A 25,693-nucleotide genomic window follows, 5' to 3' on the forward strand; every position below is an offset into this window, starting at 1 on the left:
CTGAGAAACGCAACAGAGGCATTGAAAAATCGTAGAAGACATCCACCTGAGAAGTGACCGATTAGGACCTAGGTGTACAACCTGAGATGTTTTTGCTTGCAGATAATAAATCGAAATGCTGCTGAGATTTCAAATTTAATAAAAGGAGAGATATTGTCCCAAGTGAAGTGTGAATTCAATGGAGTATATTTTTCGTTCTTCATTTTTTTCCGCATTAACTGAGATATTTTATTTGACCCTTAAATACTGTAAAAAATAATTTGACATCAATATGTCGGGCATTGATTTAATATTACGAAATTGGTTTTCAAAAAATGGAAGGAAAGTGAGTTATATAATTGCAGAAAATAAATTTTTTTTTTGCCACTAGTTAGGAATAAATAAAATGTTAATTTTGTTTTGCGAGTTATGGAATTTACCTCGAAAAATTGTGTCGTCAATCAAAGGCTATAGCGGGTTAAGATGGTAAAATCTGCACTGGGCTGAAATCTTATTTAGGATTATGCACTCGAAAGTAAATATTTAGAAACCCCTTCAGCGAAATTTTTAGATGCCTAGGTGGTCCCACGGTCCTTTTATCGTAAAAAACGTGTTTTTTCGAAAAACATTTTTCCTGAGCGATTCTTTGCTTTAAAAAATCTGAAAAAATTCATGAAAGTATATTTTTATGCCCAAATACACCCTGATTTTTTTCATACTTTTTGGGTCAAAATTGAGTTTATGAAAATTATTTTAATTTTTTCATGAATTTTTAAGTTATGTTAGTAATATTTGGCAAACTTTTAAAAAATCATTTTTTGTGTATTTTTTATTGTTCTTTTGAATGGCCGTGTTAGATTTGCCATTTTTACTCCGGAAAATCTTCAAAATTTGAAAAAACCCAATTTTTGGTGTTTTCCCCATACTTTTTAGCAGATAAACTCTACCGCATGTCAATTAATAACGATTTTTAAATTATATTTTCGTTTTTTTAAGTGGTGGGATCAGATTTGCCGTTTGAGCTTTAAAGAATCTATAGCCCAGCGTATTAGTGAGCTCCCTGAATACATTCTGCACGGTATACAACTGCTACGTAAAATCTCTAATATGATAAAAGGGAAAACAATAAAAATTAAATATAAACTACGCTTAATTACCATCATTTTATTCAATTTTGAAATTTCATCGAATTCGAATTACAATTGTGGTAGAAGCCGCATACTTTAACAGCTAGTCAATGAGTATTTTCGCATTTTAAAGGGAGACTTGGAGTCTTTGTGAAGATTATTTTGTTAAGATTATTTGAATGTGTTTGGGAGGATAATACAGAACTATTGGTGAATTGATGAGATATATTGTTGTAATGGCACGCTGGGGATATTGTTTAATTATGTGTGTGGGATTGTTGCGAGGAGTGTGCAGTTTGGCTGAGGGAAATATATTGTTGACAGTCGGTCGTCGCTCGAGAAATGAACTGATCGGTGGTATTTTCGGTGCGCGACATTTATTTGAAATAAATCAACATTCCGCCCTGATGATGAGTGCCGAGACGGTACTTGAAACGTTGGCCGTTATAAAAACATTAACCCGGTGGGAATCCCGAGAAGAGTTTACCCACATTATTCGCCGAGAAAGTGTAAAATCATATTTCACAATGAACATTTTGGTTATAGCATTTATAAATAATGAGCGGCGGAACCGATTTGAATCATTTTTGACTTATTATAATACCGTAAGGAAAACATTTAATAAAACTACAACAATTAGTATTACAATTGCTTGTCAGAAAGGCATTTTCTCTATCTACATAGGGTTGACCAGGGCATGTTACGCAGAATTTCTTTCTGTGAATTTTCTAATTTTTATGTTTTAACTTATCAAAATTTAGACATTGTGGTTTTATGAAGCAGTTAATAAAGTCCAAATTGTGGCGAGCCATTTATAACTCGGTTTGGTAAAAGTGCACTCCGTAAACGTGCCCCGTAAGTAAACGAACCCGAGTGTACACTACACATTTGGGTTTATTCTGCACTAGCACCTTCTGATATACAACAGTTTTTGCTTTGTTATTAGACGCACGAACAAATGAAGCGAATAGTTTACCAACACTGAACATGACACATATAATTGTTCATGAGAAAAACATGGATTTCCTAAATTCAGACTACAAACACTCAACGGTTGACATAGGAATTAGCTAATCATCATCGCGAATGAAACACGAAGCCGAAATTTGAATTTATTTGAACTCTTAGGGCATATCAGATGGGATCATGGGAATCCTTGGAATGAGAATATCCTCATCTTCGAATTTTCCTTTGAATATAACCGCGTGAATCACATTGATTATCGTTTTTTATCACCTAATATGTTCCATTGCATATTTTAGGTTTCAAAGGTTCATGACCACCGAGTCAACCTTCTGCTGTACATTTTGCGTTGGTCACACCTAAGAAGTTTAAAAATGCAGATGGATAGTTGGTGACTTCATCTATTTTTGTAACACAGTCAATAGATTTGAGTGAATGCAGAATACCGATTATTTGCAAATTTCGAACTTTCGAAGAAGTAATCCACATCTTTGTCCTGAGCCGCCAAAATTGCTTGCTCGCTCTAAAATTTGTGATTATTGTGCTCATCAGTCATGTTCGAGAGCACTTTGTTGAGGAGTTCATCTTTCGATGAAACGAAATTGCAAAAATGCCGAGGATATGAAATAAATCCGCTCGATTCGTCGACAAGAACACGGCCTTTACCGATAGTCAAACATTTTTATGAGGCTCACTTATTAAATTGGTAAAAACAAAACAGATCATTTAGTAAGTAGAATGACCGACTTGAACTTTCCTAAAAATGTCCCCTAGCATCCATATTAATTTCTTCCATGAACTGATATTATTTTTAAATGTTAATTCTGCTATTCGAGGTTGATACGAATCCAAAAAATTCTATTCATCTAGAAAATCGTTCAAACATATGTAGCCGTTCTCGAGTTACAAATAGTGTAACTAACACGATTTACGACTTTTTTATGAATATAAATATACTTCGATTAAATAAATAAATATCATAGAAACACTGAAAAAGGGACACTCACAAAATGTTTTTCAGACGTTTCTCTGGGGTTACCCACCATTCTCAATGCGTGAGACAGGATTGCTGATGTCTTCTGTGGAGTTTAGGGGGGGGGGAGGTTGAAGGGGTAGATGGAGGTGGGGAGGGATAGGCTGGTGGCTACTGAGCGACGTTTAGCCCTGGCGGTTTGAACGCTGTTTCCACCCAGGTGTGCTGGGTAAATTTTCTGGTAGTATTTCGATTTAGGAAAGGGAAAAGCACTGCTCGAAGGAACTATTTTGTGTTGGAGTACTGGTTCAACGAATGAGGGGGACTTGGTGGAGAGGCGATGGTTGTTCATTCGAATCGAGAATGCCGTGGTGCATTCTCCAATGTAGTAGGCAGGGCAGAAATTGTAGGATAGTCGGCAGATGGAATTAAAGGAAGTATTTAAAGGAAAAAGGAGAAGAGGAAGATTTGTTGATGACTGGTGGGGAGGTGGAGCGAAACAAGAAGCAGCACTTGCATCTTTGGCGGTTGCATGTTGAGGAGGGAGAAGATAGGGGGGCAGTGCGGGGGAGAGAGGGGCGGATGGATCGGAATATTTGCGCACGTTGGGCGCCTTTCTGTAGGTGATAGAAGGGCGGGAAGGGAGGAGATTGGAAGTACTTTGGTTTGCGCTGATGATGGGGTAGAGGTCTCTCAAGATATTTTTTATTTCTTCGGGTTGTTTAGGCCTTCTTCTAATTCATTGGATAAAATTCTAGATTGTGCATTCGCAATAGGGTACAACATCAACAGGTTTCCACTATCAGCTCGCCGATTACTTGGATGAATCCGTTCTGACAAATTAGTTGGATCTTTGCATTGATTGAAAACTAGAAAAGACATTCAACGCAAAACCCAAATGAAGTAGTATGTGATGATTATAAAGGCTATTTGCTGTATGTAAGTCAAGTTGGACGTCATATAATGACACACATATCACCCGTCTCAAGGGACGGGTGAAAAAGTGTGGAGCTCATTGCAGAAAATCATAATAATCAACAGCTTTCTAAACTAATTAATGCAATAATCAACTGCTATGTATGACCCTTCATCGCCAATCTAAAATCACTAAGTGAATATCAACGCTGGGTTTGAATGCATCCCTTACCGTCGGGTTACGGATACCCCTTTTGTAAATCCCTAACGTTCAAAATGTGTACTAGCAATCCATAAAAAGGATACGTCAACCCTTGCCCAACTCTTAACTTGTATATTACCAGTTACCATTTAAAAAAAGTATCTAACGGTTACAGCGAATTTAAATTATTTGAAACCCATTATTTATTACAAAAGGAGTAGCCAAGGAAAAAAAAAGTTGAGATCTTAATTCCGATCAGGGGAATCGATCCAGCAACATTTACTATGACGACGTTGCATCAACTCCACTACGCCACCACGACTTTTGACGTTGAGGTCTTTATAATACATAATATCGGAACAGCAGTGAAAACCGGAGCAAGGGCACAGAGTATGCACACGAAATTAATCATTAAATCCATCAAAGATCAAAACAAAACGAAAAATTTAGTAAGTAACTTCTCCCTCTTTGTTCATATATCTTCACATGGAAGCGAAATATTTGCAGTGCGTGAGCAAGGAAAACAAATGGAGTAAGGGAAACTAAATTTTCTTGAGAAGCAGAAGTGGCGCCACAAACTTTGTCCTAAAACTTTTGAAAGTGACTGTACCTAAACAAACCCGTCTTTCGAACTGCCAAAGCATTTTCAGAGGACTAAATAACCACGTCAATAACTCTGATGGACAAGTTATCTCTTCCGCAAAATTCAGGAATCAAACGTGTGTGCTAGCAAGTTACAATTATTTAATCCTATTTTCAATAAAAAATTTCAGAAAAAAAACAGTTTAAATATCTTTGGAAAAAAATGAAGTGCTATAATTTAAAAAGTGCGTTTAAACGCAATACGAAGTGTTTTAAACTTCAAAAACAGGCGGTTATATTATTTAGCTGTAACACGCAAATACCTATAGCAAGGATCGCTTAAATATAAAGAATTCTCAACTGATTTCAATCTAGATGCATTCGGAAGAATTGAATGATTAAGTTAGGTGCCATAGCCATAAGTTTAACCATAGTGTAGATACTAACGCGAGGAAATATCAAAAACCTGTTGGCGTTGCAAAGAATGGAGCTCATTTCAGTATATTTTCCGTCAGTTTCTACTAGACAACACTATCAATATTCTATTATTACATTTAAATGTTGTCGAAAACCAATAAGAAGTAGCATCGGGGCATAAACGTCTTAATGTTCCAAGAGAACCCATCTTCTAATTCACCCAGTGCCAACATACTCAAAGAATCACTCGTCAAGCGTATTCAGAAGGCGTTGATATCCATAACAAATATACAAGTGTAGTTAAATTTTAGTCTTCGCCTATATATTAAGAAATTAAGAACACCAAGAAACCTAAACGCACAAATTTCCACGCATCTTTTACGGTATTTTTTCTGGAATTTGAAATTTTTAAAATCTCCATGCTGGGCGGAGGAAGCCAAAAAAATTGTTTATATCTACACTTAAGTATATGACGAAGTGAAAAATCTCTTATTTCAAGTATAGGCGAAGTATTAACAATTGCAACAATTTGGCGCATAACATAATAAAATGTTGTGTTATAATGAAAATTGAAATTAGCTTACCATTTATTCCTCAGGCTCGCTCTCCGAAGAATTCCAAGAAATATCATTCGTGTAACTGACACACCACAAATTTCACATGGAATGGATGCACTGAAAATAACCAAAGAAAGACACACATTAACATAATGCTGATAGTTTACACGAACAGAGAGTACGAAAAGCATAAAATTTGAATTCTTAAATATTATCGCAGCACCATACGACTATTACGATGATGGAAAATTTTAGGTAATAAACGAAGTTGGTGAATAATGATAGTTAATACACTAATTTATTCGATAATCCTCCCTTTCCCAGTCAACACAGTATTCGTAATGAGGTCTTATATGAACTCATACGTTGGACTCCTTTAAGATTCCACATTAAGAGACATGAAAGGGCCTTTAAGACCTCACACTTCATGAGGTCACATGAATGATGTCTTAAAGACCGCATACTTCATGAAGTCTTGAAGACCTCACACTTCATGGGGTCTTCAAGATCACACACACACGAGGCCTGAAAAATCAAGTCATGTATATGTTAATGAATTATAATTTCAATCGTAATTATATATTTCTGCGTGTATAATATTTTTTCTTCCTTCAATTAACTCTTTATATTAAGAGATGGTTTCGTAAACTTCTCCCTCCGATTCTATTAAATAAGCTGACACTTCCACTTTCCGCTAGGTCCGCCATTGTGTTGTCGTGTTATTCTACTGCCTTGAGCTCAGACGTCTAGTTTATGATTAATATCGTGTGTACTCCATGGCCTAGTTCTTGCTCGTGTTTTTCCTTGTGTCTACGAACGTGAATCAGGATTCCATCGGATCTGAGATTGGCACGAACCTTGTGGACATCATGATGTGTTACGTGCACGGAGACTTGGAAGGTAAGTTTCAATGATTTTATGTGTCCGATTCTTTATCCACTTGTTAATGAGAAAATCCATTAATAATACTATTTTCAAAGCTGGTTAAGTTCATGCTTATCATTGATTATCGGTAAATATATCCATGTAAAATATTTAGGTGGAACACGTTCTGTAACGTGCCTTTGTTGTTGTTCACGTTTCATCTCAGGGAAAAATTTTTGCTTTGTAACTGCTTTGGAAGCCTTTTGAAACTGCTTTGGAACACCAAAATCTGCATTGGAACTGCTGTGAAACTCATTTTCACTCATTTGTACCAAAAATTAGAAATATGAAGACGTTTGTAACTCATTTGTGATCCCCTTTGGAACTCCTTTGTACAGAGTGTGTTCGTTTGGATTTGCTTTCTACTCATTTGGAACTACGTTTGAACGATTCGGCAGGATTTCCAGACGTCATCATTCGTATTGTAACTGCTGTGTACGGTGAAAATTCATTTGGAACTCCCTTTGAACGAGATGACAGGATTTCCGGGCGTCATCATTCGTATTGTAACTGTTGTGTACTGAGAAGATTAATGTATAACGGCTTTCCATACGTTTGTAATTCTTTGTGAACAAATCCATGCGATTTTTATACGTCATCATTTGTTTTGGAACTGTCTTCTACGCGCCAACATACCATGGCCAGGTTCAGTCTGATACGTTTGGTCGAGAAAACGAAAATTCTTTAATATATGCAATAAAAATGCATACGTGGTTTAATAATAAATAATCGCAAGTCAGTTAATAGAAACGGAACTACCAAATAATCACTCGAATTAGTTTTAAAATTATTCTATTTTCCTTGTGGCTTAATCGTATTATTGGGTCCGATTTGAAATGCGACGAGATTATCTTCACTACGTACCGAGAATTTTGGTTGCGTATAATAAAGGTATTCAATAACAAATTCATAGCGCTCGCGTTTTTTTTGCGTTTCCAACTATATTATTATCGTAAAAATTCAATGTCTATACTTTCAAAGTATACTTCGCAATTATAAATATTGAGAATTTTACGGCATATTTGCAACCTTTTCTTTCATTGCTTTCGTTCTTTGATATTACCGGAAAAGTAGTATTTTGCATAGATTAATATACATAAAACCATAGAGTAAGTATATAATATACTTACTCTATGATAAAACATACCGATGTATTGTCTTCGCGATCCCTAGGAAATGGTTTATGTCCATATTTGGATCCGTATTTTAGGGCTGAATTTTGTCGCCATGAATCCCTCCTTCGAAAATATATTTCAATGTCGAGGTTGACAAGTTCGATTACCCGGAAAGGCCTTTTTTCGCATTTCCCATTGCATTTCAGATATTTAACATGACGGTTTTCAAGAAAAAATATCCAGAAACGAAGGCATTTCACTCAAAAATGGACACTGAATGATCCACATCAACCACGTAAGATCGGAATTAAGCTCTCGATAAGGACTTTCTTGACCACCAAAGTGACTTACCCCTCACTCCCCTATAAGAAAACATGAAACTGATGAAACACTTGTGAAGCTTGTCGAGCTTGAAGGTCTTTCGTTTATGACTATTGCTTTGCAAAGCAATGGAGCTATAGTGAAATGGCGGCACTGCCGCACTTCCATTCGTAATAGTCATTTTGCCTAAATATCCGAAACAGACTAAAATTAACTTCAAGAAAATTGAATACGCCATCTTGAACTGCAACAAAGCAGGTGGCATAGTGTACAAATAAGTTCCAAATGGGTGTCCAACTGGTACAAATCAGTTTCAAAACGGATGAACGAGTGGTACATACGAGTTCCAAATTCAAATCCAAATGAGTCCCATAGCAGTTTCCAATGGAAATCCAAGGCAGTTCAAAATATGTTACAAATGAGTTGATGACATGGTAGGATGCTAAGACGTCATGAACTGCTGTGTACCGTGTTTCAATTCCACAGTAGTTCAAAAGCACATACAAATCAGTAGTACAAAGCAGATAGATGACAGTTCCAAATGACTTACACAGCAGAAATTTTTCCCCGAGATTTCATTCATTCATCGTATCCTTATAAATTTGCTGTTATCGCATTTTAAATTATCTCCGCTAATATACACTATCTCGATCATGTCTAGTACGTGTTCAAGCAATGTTTTTATTATCTCGGGTTCACAAAACAGTTTTCCCTAAGATAATTGAAGTTTATAAACTTCTCAGTTCTCAAAATCATGACGTAAACAAACAAAAGTGCTAACCGATTTATAATTTGCTTGATTTTACTTCGTAATGTAACTTATGGAACGATAAAGCATAGAAATAACGTTCACCATGTATTTAAGTTAACTTCTAAGAGCATTCTAATGCAATAGGAATGTAATTAAGTGTAAGAGTTAATCAAAAGTAGTTCACTAATTCGGTTACTCCTAAAATTAACCAAGTTAAAACGGTCATCTTCGGTGCTAAAACCGGCCCTGGGAGTATTTAGGGACTGCTAATGAGATAAATAGTCTTAATCTGGTTTATTTGATGTTATCATGTTATCAATCATAACTCTCAACAAACTTAAGTTCAATGTTTTTTTGGCAGCCTCTCTTATGAAATGGAACCCGACATCAGCAAGAGGTGTCGCCTTGGAGAGAGCGGAGAGGCAGCGGCTGTATCAAGCGGAGACCGCGTAAAGTATGCAGAGAGAAAGAATTCAAAAACTCGCGATGTTTGTTTATTGACTTTATATTATGAAGAATAAATTTATAAATATCATGAAGTTGTCTATTCCATTTTGTTTTTCTGCCGTATTTCCACCTATGGTTCTCATTAAATGTATTATTTTGCTTTATTTTAATTGGATACGTCGGGTACTTATGTCATCGGAGAATTTTCTTAAATAAAGGTGCGTAAAGTATTTTGAAATCTTAATTAATGGGCTAGTAGGGGCCCCGGCGTTTTATTAGGCTATTTCAAAGCCATCTATCAGAATTATTACGAAGTGGGTAATTTTTCTGGTTCTCCAGGTAGTTCCATTATCACACACGTGGAGGCGCCACATTTGCGCCTATATCATATTGGAACTGTTATAGGAGTCCTTTAAGACCTCTTGACTGAGCTCCTTCAGAGTCGTGTGAGACCGCGAAAAGAATTCCTATACGAGTGCATATGACCTCAGGGAGACATCATTATGAGGCCATTTGGGACTCTTTTGTAGGAGTCCTACAAATTCGTCAGACTTCTTTATGACCTCATGCATGAGTCATACGTGTTTACTGGGTTATGATTGCTAAGGTGGTGTAAGTCAACAGTCGGTGAGAGAGAATTTAAGAAAAAAACCGAAAGGTCTTGGCTGGTAAAATTCCGAGTGAATTCCCGAGCATTTGCGGTGAAGTTAAACAATCACCAGCACTTGCTGACTTCATCAAAGGAGAGGCGTATATTTCAACTTTAAAAACGAAATATTAAGGAATATATCTTGAAGGATCTCCGATGAATACCATGCCACTGATAACTGCAAGGTTAGGCAATCTGCGGTTAAATTGCACAGTCATACAAATATTCTACTATCTTGGTGACACAGTCCCGAAAATTCTTTTACAATGTTCTTGCGGCAAGTGCTAAGACGACGTGAAAACTCGATCACTATCTCCTCTTGCCAACGATGGGAGACAAATCATATTTTTAGCTGTTCTCAAAACCCACTCACCCACCCACTCACAAACCCACTTAAAAATCACTCAAGAAACACGTACGGATGACCTTCAAGCACTTCGTCGACGATACACAAATACAGGCATCCCCCGAGTAACGTGCTCAGGACAAACTCTCCCTTTCATAGTGTATATATTATTCTCTTTTAAGTTGGATATAGCAAACTGCAGAATCGCCGTATTCTTCTCTGGCAGCGCTGAAATAGTTATCAACCCTTAGACCCTTAGCACACGCCGATTTTGGACGGCCGTCCACATTCCAATAGTGAACAATGGAAGGGCATGGAAGCTTGCACAATGACCGACCGCGCACCGGCACCGGTAAAAAGTCGGTTAGCTACTGATCATTGCCACTACGGATCTCGGGCGCCGGCTCAACAACCAAGTAACTTATCTTTTGACCTGTAAAAATCCGGCGTGTGTGCAAGCAGCGCTTCACCGGTAAAATATCGGCCGGTATACTACTGGCTATCCAAAATCGGTGCGTGTGCAAGAGGTCTTTCAGTAATCTTCGCAAGAATAAATACTGGCAACAATTCGCAATTCTATGTTACGATGAAGACGAATCTGAGGCGAACAAAATTGATTATTTTACGATATTAGTTCCCCTTAGTCACCATAGGCTAGAAATGATCAAAAGCCTTTAAAACTTGAAAAAAAAACGAGCGTTGTGTGACAGGGATTGTTAATATAATATGAAATGCATACCTCTAGGACCACTTCAGCGTTTAACAGGGGATAATTCGAATAAAAACGGAAGCCAGCCAAGGCCGGGTAAATCGTAACAAAAGTAAGTATTTGATACAAAATACACTCATAAGTACGATTAACATATTTAACAGTGCTATCATAATTAATATGCATTGACTCCTAACTTGCCCGCTTGACTCCTTGAATTTCCGGAGCGCTAAAAATGTCATTGCTGCGTATTTAGATATTTTTCTTGCCTTGCCCTCTATTTATTAATGATGAAAAATGAGCACCAGAGCACTCATATTAGGCACAGAATTAGCCCTCACAAAATCACAATCCGAAGGCATTTCTCACCACGGCATCCACAAATTCAAGCACGGCTCGGAATACGGCGTTCACCGAAAGCGTGTAGTCAGCGAGGTAGCTGTGTGTGACGTCACAGCCATTCGATCCTGACTTCCCGCCGAAACAGGCCGTTTCAAAGGCGCACAAATTTCAACGGAGCACTAAAGAAAATGTAATGCACCTATTGCAGAATTTTTTTCACCAATGTGAATTATTAGCCAAAACTCACCGTTATCATCTACTTAAATGGGTATTTTCGTTTGAGGTTAACACCCCTATTGGCTTGAAAATACAAGGTAGATCAAATTTGTTATGCTTCGGAAAAATTATTAAATTTTTTAAGTAATTTGAAACAAGATATAAAGTTATGTGGATAGTAGAAGAAACTCTTGTCTTACTGATTTGGAATTGGTTTCTCCAAGCTGCAATTTGATTTTAATTTTGATGATGGTGATAAAAATGTCTCTGATAGCTAACTTAAATATTCCAAAGAGCAAATCAATGACGTACATTGGATCTTTAGGTATTCCTAAGTACCTCTTGCGGTAACTTCATTATTAAGTCAATTATATTATTGTTTCCACCAACTCCAAAACTGCCAGCTGAGTATGTGCTCGAGAATATTTCATCAACAAAAATTATGTTTGGCGACTGTATGGCAATCTCTGGTGTACTAAATCTAAGACTAAGTTGGCATCAATTAACCTCGGTGATCATTGAATAGTAGTATAAACATTATTCTTAATCTTTCGTAAATTATTTTCCTTCAAATGATTCAATAAAAATTGTTTTCGATCGAAATCCGTTCGACTTATTTAGGAAGACCGCAAGTAAAACAGTATATCACATTAACTGACGTTCTAATATATAAAAATGGAATTTAACATACATATAAAACTAACATTAAAATGATATGCACAGCAATAATACGATGTTTTTCCGCTGATTTTTGGTCATCTCGCCTTGCTGCAGTAAACAATTTCCTTCGCACACGAGAATTAAGGGGCATTGCATTAAAACGTTCTCCCGGATTTCTCATTGTGGTCGATTTACAAAGCGGTAAAAAGCAATATATATACACGCCTTCTTCCTAATTCCCTCCATTTTCACCCTCGTTATTTTTTCGCAGACGAAGGATCACAGGTTTGTTGACGGGATTAACGGGTTCCGCGAGAAGTTCGCTGTGTGTGACGTCAGCATGCCTTCGGCAACCATCGTGCCCTCTCGGAGCGTTTGAGCCGACCCTCGTATTCCACACTTTTTGCTTAGCCTTTTAAGGGTTAAATTTTTTAATAAAAAAGCGCTGAAACTGCCGCCAGTATCCCCTCGGTGTGTACTTTCATTTACGACAGTAAAAAAAATTGGTGAACAACCCTATCATTAGCCGCGTCCGGCTTTCCATTCTATCAGGGGCTGCGGCGGACTGCGCGCGCGGCAAAACATCGATTTTTATTTTGCGTGATACTAACGGTAGTTGTTGATTTTTTTGGATGGACACTAAAACGTTTGATGTAATTTTAACTTAAATATCTCGAGGTAACTCGGAGATCCTTTCTTTTATAATCGTACGTGAACACAAAATTTCGACGAAAAACAGAGTCCTCCAATTTGTCAATTTGTATCGAATCAACTATAAATATCGCAAGACAGCGAAGAAATTAGGTTATAAGAAATGTAAAATAAATGTGACCCTAAATAAGTTATATCTTATACACAATTCACTTGCTAAAAGATTCACTTCCCAACGTCCGCCGCAGAAATATCGCCGCACGTTAGAAATATCGATCTTTATTTCGGCGTCGCAGGTGGTCGCAATTCCCCTTTGGTATCATACTCTATAGGTTTTGTTGTATATGTGGTGTAAATATCTCACGGTAACTCGGTGATCCTTTTTTTATAATTGCACATGAACACCAAATTTCGACAGAAAACAGGGTCCACCATTTTGTATCATATCGACGATAAATATCGCAAGAAAGTGAAGAAATAAGGTTGTATGAAATGGAAATTAAATGTGGTACCAATATAATATAGCTTGTATACAATTAATCTAATTTAAAAGATTAAAGGTCCAACATCTGTCGATCACGATATTCCCCGTGGCCAACAGCGAGCTGCGAACTGTGCCGAACGTTCGAAAAACCAATTTTAATTTCAGCGTCGCAGGTGGTCGCAATTCTACTTTTGCTATTATACTCTTTAGGTTTTTTTGTATATGTGGTGTAAATATCTCACGGTAACTCGGTGATCCTTTTTTTTATAATCCTAAACGAACACAAAATTTCGACAAAAGACAGGGTCCAATATTTTGTATCGTATCGGCCACAAATAATACAACTGAGTCGTGAAATTTGCCAAGAATTAACAACAATAAATCGCATAATAAAATTATAAGTTTTTGTTTGTATTGAATCACTACAGAAGGTGTAGCATTAGTTTTAACATTCTGAATTTCGAAAAATATTTCAATGATGGCAATTTTTGCGAAAATTGTTCAAATTTGAGGCCAATTAATTTGTTTGAAAATTTATCCAAATGTCTAGTTTGTTTAAATTTAAATTTATCTAGCTTGCGTCAAAAAATGCACTTATGTGTTGACAACAACTGTGTAAATTTTCAAATTCCGCACTCAAAAAAATCGATTTTAAGGTTTTGACCAGCTTTTTTTCGATTTCAGCCCACTGCGTGATCGTCTTCAAGGATTCCTGAGCTGAGATTCCCTTTCAGAATAAAATGTGCTCTGCGTTAACTTTTCCGCCTCTGTACTAAGAAGTACCCCAACAAAGTTCGCGCCACCACTATAGCTCAACGGGAGAGTCTGTTTCCTTTCCAATGGGTTGTTATTCTCTGGTCAGTGAAGGAAATTCAAACAAGGCAAATCATTTCCTTTCTTCGTCGTCCAAATACGCGACCGACCACTGAGTCTCCCGCAACCCACAGCATGACTCGCGATGAACTCCGTAGAATTGAGGCGCATTCCACGGCATCAAGCGCGCACGTACGGAAAGCTACTCTGAATTTTCCTTCGCATATCTCAACGAAACGACAAAAATCACTACAGGCCATAGCAAGCTCTCACTTGAGATAAGCAAGACAGTCAACTCGCAGATTAGATGGGCCACGCATTTGAATGCAGTTGACTTTGAAGAAGTTTTAGCTTTTCTGGAAGAACTGACGAGCACATCTCCAGAACGCATTTTTCTTTGGATCAAGAAGGATATGCTTCCTATCTTCCTTTGAGATACCTTTGTAAACAGGCGAGAAGAGAAAAGTAGTCGGTATGTTGGAGGCAGTAGCGATAGCTAGCTTAACGTTAGCGGAAACATAGCGAAAGATGAATAGAAGTACTGCGTACTACTGGAAGAAACGCAGCAAGGAGTGTAATGAAGCATTACAAATCGAAGAAGAGTTGTATTATGTACACCTGGGTGTACACCCGGAGATGTTGACGCTAATATATAATACATCGAAATGCTGTCAAGATTTCGAATTTAATTAAAGGAAGAGATATAGTCCCAAGTGAAGTGTGAATTCATTGGAGTATGTTTTTCGTGCTTCGATTTTTTTGTCCACGTTAATTTAGATATTTTCTTTGGCTCTTAAATATTGCCTAAAGTAATTTGACAGCAATAAACGTCATGAATTGTTTCAATAAAAAAATTGGTTTGCAGAGGAATTTAAAAGAAAGCGATGTATCAAACCAAAGAAAAATAAAGTCCTTTTTGTTTGTTTTGGCCACTCCCTAAGAAAAAATAAAATTTTATTTTTTACGATTTATGAAATTTACTTCGGAAAATTGTGTTTCGTCATTTAAATTTGTAGCAAATGTGAGTAGGAAACATTTTAAGTCGCAAGTAACGTAAGTTACTAAAACATTTTAAAGTGATGATTTATTTAGGTGTTTAGAGAAATTCATGATGCTCAAAATCGCCCCTCACCATTGCTGCCTTGCAGATTACGTCTAGCGAATATTCATGCAGTAAATTATAAGAGACGAGGAAATGAGGAGGTGGAGGTGGGCATTCAGAGAATTCGAGGACGAAAGCCAGAGTAGCTTCGAAGAGGAAAAGGAAAGGAGGTTTAGAGGGAGATAGAGGAAAAAGGAAGGCACAACAGATAAGGATATCGAATGAGCTAACATTCTGGTGAGCCGTACGAAATACGTTCGAGCCTCGGCTCGAGGCAGGCAAATTAACCGTCACGACCTTGGTGGCTTAAATAAGACCGTAATTGAATTTCCCTCGTATCTTTCCAAAGATTATACACCGTTAGAGAGGGAAACTTCATGGATTACGTGGACATTTCATGTATTTGTAAGTGCAAGGAGCCCTTGGAAAAATTAAATCGCGTTAAGAATTCGTTTGATCGTGGAGTCACTTTGAAAAATGATGATTATTTAATCGCCTTTCGCCTCATTATTCATCCATTCTCCCACAAAGCGATGGTGGCGGCACAGACTCTGCTGGGATACTTTTTTATGCCACTGTACGTCCACAGAAAAAATTAAAATTTTCACGAGAGGATTTCCCATTCGGTCCATTAATGTGTTTTTGCCCACCGCGCATTTCATTGGGCTTACACAAGTCGCCGCTCGCGTCACTAACGGGCAAAGCGAGCCGAAAGTCACGAAGGAGTGAGGCTGCGGCTGTTGACATAAATTCATATTCGTAAAGATACCTCCGTGCAGTCCCAATGATTTCGGCACTATCGCTAAAAGTGGAATTTGCCCTCTCAACAACATTGACTGTGATGATGTCCATGTGGGCGCACAAGGAAATGAATATAAGCAATGTGATAATATATGAATATTTTAAAGCTATTTAAGAACGCTGGCCAAAAAAAGGAACAGAGTTTGCCAAACTTATAAAAAGCAATTACAATGACAGTGATTTTAGGTGAAAATGTCATGTATTTTTAAGTGCAAAGAGCTGAACCCCTTGGAAAAAGAAAATCATTTATAGAACTCGGTTTATCCTGAAGTCACTTTGACAAATGATGATATAATTGTCTTTCGCCTCTTCACAGTTGCTGGATTCCGTCGGTAGGACCAACTGAACTCAGTTTGGAGTGTATGGTGGATATGTCTTCTTTGAAATTAAACATTAAGAGGAATCCTGAAGCGCAGCATTCGATAACGGATAATTAATAGTACCATAGATAGTGAAAATTGAAAGTTAACAGGGATAGGAGACGGAATAGAATCAATAGGATTGCAATATAAACCTGAAATAAACAGATGAATGAACGCAAACAAAATTAAAACGTATTCGCCATCACACTTAATGAAAATAAAGTCATTTCTACCAACCTTTCTTTTATGCAAGGCCGGATTAAGAATCTTTCAACTGCAAATGTGTATTGGTATAAACAAAAGAGGAACGACAGACCGTTCAATAGATTACGAAACTTCTATCGAACCAAATTTGCATAACAAATTAGAGTCTGATAATTTTTACCAAACACGCAGCAAAATCCGTAAAATTAATCATAACTTCGATAAAAGTTACCTATCTCTGAATTGTATTGAATTAATTAAGTTATTTTTACCAAACTCTCTCGTGCAACTGACCAAATTATGAAATATCAAAATGTTTGATGAAATATATCAAGAGCGTTTGGTAAAATAAATCAAGAGCTTAATAATTTACACCAAAGTTTAAGTATATTTAACAAAAATACTCCCTATCAAACCTGTTTGATATTCTTAATCAATTTTTTTCCGTGTGCACAGCGCTCAATAACCAAGAAAGCAATGCGAAATGAAATTCAAAATTTCAAGAAAAAAGTACCTAGGGGAGACTGGGGCACAGTGGGACAGTTCTAGCATTTCATTTTTATATCCTACATAATTATTGGAAAATGGAAGATTTTGGTGCCATTGCTTAAAGAGTATATTCCTCGACTTATTAAAAAATTCGCAAGTAATGCAACTAACTTAAAGTAGTTGAAATAGTCAAGTTTCTTCTTAGTTGAAAAGTGTCCCACTCTGCCCCAGGCTGGGGCAGAGTGGGACAGTGTACGGGGCAGAGTAGGACAGGCTTGCATTACTCAATAAAATACAAAGTTTAAATTAATTGAGGGTACAAATGAATTAATTAACATTAATGGGTGAAATATACATGCAAGCGAACATTTTAATCAAGAAATTTTTATTCAAGATACATGTGCTGATAAAAAATATTATTGAGTCATGTAATTATAAACTTTAAAACACTGCATGCAATGTTTTTCATCAACATTTAATTACGCTAATGGCTGAAGTTCTGCCAACTGTCCTTGGTGGTAAATTTAGTCACTTTATTCTGAAACTGTAGCTATATCTTCCATTTCCAATCTTTTTTTTAGTTCTTTAATGTGAAAATCTTGATTTTCTTGACATTTTATCGCTCATTTTTCAACATTTTCTTATGACCAGGCTTTTTTTTTCTCTCTTTCCTTTGATGATATTATTTTATTTATTATTGATGATATTTTCCAGTCTCTTTTAAACTGGTGTGTCCGTAGGTATCTCCTATCTTTTCTTTTGTCTAGCATGTTTAGATATTAGCCTGCTAGATTTTGGACGTTATTCCTCAGGGGGGAAAACTATGCTCTCTAAAACGAAGTTTCAACCCGGGTTGTCCTGGGCTTTCGAGATTTTACTCGGTTTCTAAGTGAAATTCTAAAGGTCCAACAAACTGATCTTTGACAGTTTCTTGGGCAAGGTCTTTGTCATTAAAAATACTTGGGTTAACAGGGTTGAACCGAAAGTAAAAATAATATGTATTATTAGATGTAAATGCTTTTTTATATGCAGGGTTTTCTTTAAAACATTTTGCGTGATCGATGAAATATTTTAAAACCAGTAAAAATAAATTGATAGCCATCCATTCAGAAGGACATGCGGCACCTACTGATCCTATGGGACACTTCAACAGTATTTTTTGGAGGAATTTCACTCTAGACAACACAAGAAATGGAGGAATTGTATTAACCTGAACCTTTATAATATAGCACAATGACATCGAGGAGCCTCTTTCAGAGGAGGTAACTTCACCTACTTGTTTTCACCTTTGAGGGCTATCACTTTTCCCTGGAGTTGAACGGTAGTGGAACCACTTTCATCATGATTACACCTCCAGCGGAAAATACATGTTGACATAAAGAGCTGATAGATCGGAAAAAAATGCACTCACAACCGTCCTATAGAAGCCCACGTCTCTGGCCAGTGAGGTTGCTTCTGGTTTTCGAAGGCTAATCGAAGGATTCCGCTTCAAAAAAACGTAAAATAAACCAACATCAGCGATGTCTTTCTGATCGCAAGATGGCGGGTATTTCTTTCTATTTCTCTGAGCTAACTCATATACTAATTTTTTCGTGCGCAGAGGAGACAGTCTGTGGTGCAGTCGTGCTGCAGTTTTAAGTCACAGTTTACTATGGTGGTAATTTATTTTATAAGCTATGAATCTCAAAAATTCAATTTATAAATAATTTGATTTAAATAGATAATACGTAATAAACAATCTTGCCTCAAAATTCTCTTTAAAAATCAAGTTTTATTGCCTGTTTTTCTTCCTTTCACGCAAATCACTGAATGTTCCCAGAGCAGGCTTGTAGAAAGGAGGAATGTGGCAGCAACTATTGTTTATGAGACTCTCTCCTCTCACTACCTCAAGCTCGCTTCTGACCAAGACTGAACTGTTCCTTACAAAGAGCACATCTATATAACAGATGTGGGATTCCGGAAATGTAGACAAATTGTCCATACGATCGGGGTTCACACTAATTATTTACTTCGGCATTACTTTTCTCATGTTCATTGCTATTGCCATTCTTTAGTTTTGTCCTCACATTCACTAACTGAAATGTACTGCTTCAAATGCTAAAGCATCAATATGGAGCCAAAACATTATAAAGTAAGCATGATATGAAATTTGAGAGCGTTTAGGTAACGGATATTGATAGTACGAAGCTCCTGGGCTGTAATTCGGCATCAAACTGTGCCCCAATTCGAGTTGTCCCACTGTGCCCCAATCCATGTTGTCCCACTGTGCCCCAATGTCAGCTGTCCCAATGTGCCCCGCATGTCCTGAAGTCTTGTATTTGTCAGCAAAAATTTTAAACATGTTACTTTCGAAAAATATGTTTAGAAAAATATTACTAAGTCTCTAAATAATGTATTCACCAAGTCATTCCTTATGAAACTTGCTATAATTAAGAGAATTGCATAAATATTCATAACATGAAAGTTACGAAAATTATAGCAAAAAACATATTTTATAACATTTACGCGAAGCTACATAAGATTAGGAAATAAGATTTTTGTGCATTATTCCTCGTGATATGACTTCCTTAATTTTAATGCATTTGCCCTTTGACCGAGTAAATTATTTAAATAAATCAATTGTCCCACTGTGCCCCGTGTCCCACTGTGCCCCGTGTCCCACTGTGCCCCAGTCTCCCCTACTCGATGAATTACTAGAAGAAAACGCGAAATCCTTTTGGTCGTATGCGAAAGAGCTTCCGTGAAAATCTTCAACCGTAGATTCGTTATTTGATAAAGATGATAAACTTGTCACCGAAAATATTGAAAATGCTAAAACGTTAAATTCCCACTTCGAAAGATATAAAGTACAGAAGATACCAAATTCAATTTATACGTCCCATGTACTGAGGAATCGATGAAAGAAATCTCTATACCACGTGATGGGTAACTAAATAACTAAGATCAATAAAGAATGGTATATCTCCGAGTACAGAGAGAATACCCGCGCGTGTCGTCAAGGAGTTTGCTCCACAAATCGCACCTTAATTAGATATAATATATTCAAGAAGTCTCTGAAGTGTGAAATCTGAAGGAAAGTTACCGCTAAACTGGAAAATTGCAAGCGTAACAACGATATCCAAAAATGGAAACAAACATGACCCAGACAACTATCAACCATTTTCATTAACAACGATTATAGGATAGATACTTGAGCATATCGTCGTTAGCAACATCATGACTTGCTTGGGCAGTCGGAACTTCCTCCACGGCTGTCAGCACGGATCCCGAAAAGGTAGATCATGTGAAACACAGCTCAGGCTCTTTATACACGAAGTTCTTAAATCTGGTGAATCGAAAACATAAGTTGATGCATTGATTTTAAGAAAGCTTTCTACATGGTCCATCACAACAAACTTTAATGCAAATCACAGTCATGCGGATTAAACAAAACAGTGGTAAACTGGATACGCATCAGCTATCGACGCGACATCTTCCTGAATGATCGTAAACAAAAAGTAGTTTCTGACGGAATTAGCTCTGATGTAATAATAGTGACATCAGGTGTTTCACAAGGAAGAGTAATCGGCCCTCTTTTGTACATTTTATACATTAATGACCCCAGCTCCCGAATTAGCAAAAAACTACGTTTCAAAAAAGGCTATTCGGGCTTCCAATCTGGCAGAATGAAGGGAGTTGAATCTTTTTTGAATATATTCGCCGGGAAAGCATCGAATTTTATTTCAAAAACGTTTATTTGCTGACGGAGCTGTCTTCTATCGCAAAATTAGTGATTTAGCAAAAGATTTAGATATCGCAAATTACTCTATGAAATTCTATCATCGGATTTAAACAGCGTTCATTTATGGAGCCAAGAGAGGGGACTCGAACTTAATCTGAGCAAATGCATGTCGGTGCATTTTTTGCAGAGTTCATCCAACTATAACCATGCTTATGCTGTGAATGGTATTAACAAAAAGGCAACAGAGGAAGTGAAGTACCTGGGAGTTACGATAACCTCGAACCTTACATGGGGAACACATATAAAGAATATTTGCGGCATAGCCCCGAAGAAATTAGTATTCGTCCAGCGTATTGTGTAAATATTTACGGATGAGAAAGTAAAAGAGAGGTGATATTTCGCGCTCGTCCGACCGCACCTTGAATATACAGCGAGCATATGGGATCAGCTACAGAAAGACAATACGCGAACTGAATAAAATTCAAAGGAAGGCTGCGCGTTTCGTCAAAAACTGCTACGGGCGTACAGACAGCGTTACCTAGATGTTAAGCGAATTAGGGTTGAAGCCGCTGGTGACTCGGAGGCTGCGCGCTATGCTTAGATTGCTTGAACAATTCAGAATGGATATCTTTAAGAGCAACACGGAGAACATAATATTAGAGCCCCACTATATTTCCAGGTCCGACAAAAGCGATAAATTGGGAGAGATATTTTACCGAACAGAAGGATATGAGAATTCGTTTTTCCCCCAAACCATAAAGAACTTTAATAAATGATAGTCGTAATTTCGTTAGAGCATTTCGTTTTTATGCGCAAATGGCTGGTGCCCTAAACTCCTGCCACACGCCTTTTAGACGGCTTGCGTGGTAGTATGTAGATGTAGACTTAGAAATAGATGTCTTAATCTTAATATAAGTTAAAAACCATCTATCTGCGACATTTGGTTGCGGATATCTAGTGAATTGCTTGATTCTGATTCCCTTAATCTTATTTCCGCCTTTGTCCAAGACAATTTTTCACTAATTATAAAAATCCCTGGTGCATCCCCAAAGCATCGCCCATAACTCCCTTAACCAATTTCTTTTCTTCCCTCTCCTTTGACAATGAATATATATTTGAGAGAGCTACGCTGCCGAGCACCAGTACATAATATACTATTATACTGTATAATATGTACTATGAAGTCCAGCTCTTGCATAAATTTCTTCAAAATGATTTATTAATAATGGAATTAACAATAAATGGTGTCGTTGATAGTATTTAATTGAAGATTTTGGCCATATTACCGAGGTCTGAAGCAATCAATAAATTCATCCACTAGTATTTTAAAAGTCTTCTGTATGTGTTTGCAATGGAGAGAGTACAAAGCAAGAAAGATGAGAATGTTAAAATATTATCCAAAATGCATTCATGAGTTTACGTTGAAAATTTTCTTCAAGAAGGCGTGGTGGGTATTCCTTAATCATCATGAAAAGTCGAACTCCGAGATTTAGTATCCGAGATACGTTATAAGATTCGGGAAAATTAAATAAAGAAATGTGATTGGGAATGGAACCAAACACATTAAATTGATATCGAATGTCTACATAAAGGCTTAAATACAAATTCAGCTAAGAACCATCTCCCTGACCGGAATGTCCAAAATGCATATGAAAAACTTCCTGCAGAAAAAGCTAGCAATGGTCAGGATAGAGACAAAAACGTTAGATATCGTATCGGTACAAGTTTACACACCAACTTCAGTCAGTGAAAATGAAGTGGTAGAAGACGTAAGCGGGAAAATCAAGCAGTTTTGAACGTAATAAAATCTTATTGTTTCATGGATTTGGAATTGTGGAAGAATGTTAGATTAACGGGAAATTACGGATCAATAAAACGAAATTAATGACGATAAATGCTCCTAGAATTCTGAACAGAACACAAGTAAGTGGTTGCCTACCCACTGTTTAAGAATCGCATGCAAAAAATATATTCTTCGAAAATACGTAAGCAATATTTAGTTCAGAAATAATATTTCATGCATTGCGCACTTTTGCGAAGCATAAGTTCAAAAATTAGAAGGTCTACAAAAGCTGACGTAGCGCAGAAGTCGACCGTGAACATAATGGAATGAGGATGAAAATCCATCTAATTTTATGATAAAAACAAAAGGGAGAAAAAAATCGAGGCTCAGAGGGAAAGAAATGTAGTCGAGAAAATTAATGGTTCTCAGATGAAGACTTGGACTTCAAGGGAGACGGAAGATAACTCAGGAGTGTGAAAACGGAAGGGCAAAAGTACTACTCCAGGAGAATAATGAACGAGAATTGTCGAAAACCGAGGAAAGGTACATAAACATGGATGAAGAACCATTGCGATGAAAATGAAAATATCCTCTTCCACGGAAAAGTGGGAGCTGCCTACAGAATTCTGAGGAACCATTTCAAAGTAAAATGCAAGTTTGTAAGTGGCACGAAATAATGTGTGCTGATTGTAATGGAAGACCGAACTTTGAGATGGAAAGAATACCTGGAAGAGTGATACAAAGGAAGAGAAATAATGATCGAAGAGGAATGCGATACAGAAAAGAATGAAATGAGAGCTAGCATCTTATGATAGGAATTTGAAACTGTAATGTCAGACCTGAGAAAGAATAATGCTTCATAAATGGACGATATGTCTACAGAGCTAATTGAAAATCCAAAAAAATTAGACTTTAAACAAGCTCTATAAACCATATGCAAAATATATACATCAGGGGATATACAAAGTGACATCAGGGAGAACATCATTATTCCTCTTCCGAAAAACAAGGGAGTAGAGTAGTGTGAGGATCAAAGTAATGAAATATTCGTTAAAGATATCGAAGAGAATCATTTACAGGAGAATAGAACGAAGACCAGAATAATTCCTGGAAGTGGACCAAGTCAAATTCAGAAATTATAAGGTCCCAGGAAAGGGTAGCGAGTCGGTACCCGAAACGTCGGCGCTCTTAAATAATCTAACCCGCGCGCAATCCCGAGAAGATTTTTCTATAAAATCAATGTTGTTAACTAGACTGAAAATAAACAAAAGAATTAAAAGAACAGACCAAAGTTCATGGCATTTGTCAGCTTGGAGAGGCCTTTTGACTGCGTGAATTTGAATTTAATTGTCATAGTTCTCAATGTAATGTTTTTTTTCGTACAATGATCGAAGAATTCCCCACAGTCTATTTAAAAGCCGTGATGAAATGTGAACCAAACCGTGCAGAACATAAATATCGAAAGGAACGGGACAATTTGTGAACCTTTTCTCGAAATATTTCATGTGAAATCGAGAAAACAGTCAAATAAATCACAGAGAGGGCTACAGAAGACGACATCCGTGACGAGAGAATTAGCATGAATTAACGATTTGCTGGCGAAAAACGACACATAGAAGAGAAGAACCTCATAAATATGAAAAGGGTAATACGCAGCCGAACATCCACGAAAAAATCTCAAATGTTAGCATCAAAAGAGAGGAGACTCGGAAAAATGTTTAACCAAAAAAAACAAAAGCTTTAAGATGAGAAAGAATTTCACTACCCAGGAAATCAGAGAAAGCAGGGAAGGACGAAGACAAACAAGAAACAGTCAGTACAGTAACTTAAGGAAAGGAGGTATTCCGCGCAAAAAATAATCTACGCACAGTTTAGAATGCAAGCTTAATCAAGGAAATACGTTTTCACATGCTACGTATGGAGTACGTTTCTTAATGAGAGTTAAGCATGGACAACGAAAGCGGCAGAAAAGTCATGAGTCAAAGGATTCGTATAGTGGTGTTGACGAAAACTAATGAAAATAAATAGGTTCTCTTCAATAAGTCATAAATAAGGGGTAATAAGAGTAGAAGTAAAAAGAAGTTCAAAAACCATTAGAAGAAGGCGGAGCAACTTTAATTTGCCACATCTCAAGAATGATGGACCGATGAAAATAATCGAAAATTTACTGTAGTCTTATTAACTCCGTTATTTTTACTCTTAAAGTTAAAGTAAATTATAATTTCATTTTATAAAAATGCTACACAGTTTATAGCGTTCTTCAAAGACATTTAATAAATATCAATATTCAGATATTCCGTGTATGAACAGTCAATTTTTGGGTAAGATTGAGTTCTTCGTGAAATCCCTAAGGTGAAGAAAGCGGAAAAAACTCTCACGCTTTGTAATAATGAAAAATGAAAACATCAGATTCAATAATCTGCGATAAAGGTTTACGAAGATTTTTTAAAATCGTAGGATCCTCCAATGGAAGATCATTAAGCAATGTGTAGCTCACCATATTGCTTCCAAGGCCATCGCATACCACAGGCAACAGGCACACAGCAAGAAATATTTATTGTTATCATGCCAAGATGGCCATTACCTCATTTGCCCTCAATCAAATATTGCTTCATAGAATGAACGAATTGTTTTTTCACTCCGTGTGGAATTTATCAGTTTTAAGTTTTGAGAAAGATAATATAAATTTAGAGCCATTTATTTCTTTATAGCATTTCCCCCCCTCGACCCTTGATAATCAAACCATAGGTTACGCGAAGGGCGTGAAGTAGCGAACGAATAAGGCTATTCGATTATTGAACGGGAGGACATTATTTATCATTAGCAATAAAATTCCATCCATTTTTTAACGCCCCGTTTAAATAAACTTTGAGAATATACCTTGAGAACTTTTGAAAATGCCAAAAAACATCACTATTCAGTATTCGATTTAAAGGGAGAGATGCACTGAGGGATGATAAAAAATTATATTCTGAGGTCAAAAAAGTATAGCGTTAGCTAATTAAATCGTTCAATTTAAGAGGGCTCGCATTAAATATCAGTTTAAGTATTGAGACTAGGCAGAAATTGCTTAAACTTTTTGAATGTA

At 36.9% G+C, this 25,693-nt stretch overlaps 1 long non-coding RNA gene across 2 annotated transcripts in view; it reads right to left on the reverse strand.

Annotated features, from left to right (window-relative positions):
• LOC124163953 overlaps positions 1-25,693 on the reverse strand; it is a 56,464-nt gene that overhangs the window by 15,085 nt on the left and 15,686 nt on the right. For both annotated transcript variants that reach the window (XR_006865890.1, XR_006865889.1), the window contains exon 3: positions 5,743-5,832. This is a non-coding gene — a long non-coding RNA (uncharacterized LOC124163953). The remainder of the gene's footprint in view (positions 1-5,742; positions 5,833-25,693) is intronic.

Source organism: Ischnura elegans, chromosome 8, assembly GCF_921293095.1.
Source record: "Ischnura elegans chromosome 8, ioIscEleg1.1, whole genome shotgun sequence".
NCBI classification, from domain to species: Eukaryota; Metazoa; Arthropoda; class Insecta; order Odonata; family Coenagrionidae; genus Ischnura; species Ischnura elegans.